The sequence below is a fragment of the Crocuta crocuta genome, unplaced genomic scaffold (assembly GCF_008692635.1).
Source record: "Crocuta crocuta isolate KB4526 unplaced genomic scaffold, BGI_CrCroc_1.0 scaffold266, whole genome shotgun sequence".
Taxonomy (NCBI): Eukaryota; Metazoa; Chordata; class Mammalia; order Carnivora; family Hyaenidae; genus Crocuta; species Crocuta crocuta.
In genome coordinates this window covers 7,442,521-7,442,857 of record NW_027531005.1, presented here as the reverse complement: position 1 = coordinate 7,442,857, position 337 = coordinate 7,442,521, and the positions used below count along the sequence as shown (strand labels likewise).

The 337-nt window shown below is 68.8% G+C and overlaps 1 protein-coding gene across 1 annotated transcript in view; it reads left to right on the top strand.

The window, feature by feature from the left end:
* SND1 (staphylococcal nuclease and tudor domain containing 1) overlaps positions 1–337 on the top strand; it is a 417,734-nt gene that overhangs the window by 360,462 nt on the left and 56,935 nt on the right. The window lies entirely within an intron of this gene.

Sequence of the window (337 nt, the reverse complement as noted above, 5' to 3'; positions counted from 1 at the left end):
GGGGGGGTTGAGGGGGCGCCCCGAAGCCTCCCAGGCCGCGCTCGCTCGCTCGCTGCTGCGCTGCCCCCTCTCCTTGTGTCGGCGGTTCCGGCCGGAGGCAGCTGATGCAGTCGTTCGCTCGCGGGGCTGCGAGAGTTAAGAGGAGGTGTTCGCGGCTGCTTCGCCCTCCCCAGACACACACCCCCTTCTTTCCTCGCCTCTTCTCTTAAGGGTTAAAAAGACCAAAACTGGGCTTAGTTTCCCAGCCCGCCGTCTGCCGGCGCGAGGAGCAGCAGTCCGTCCAGCCCCCTGAGGGTCAGCGGCGTGGAGGCGGCGCCGGGACCGGGTCCGCTGGCAG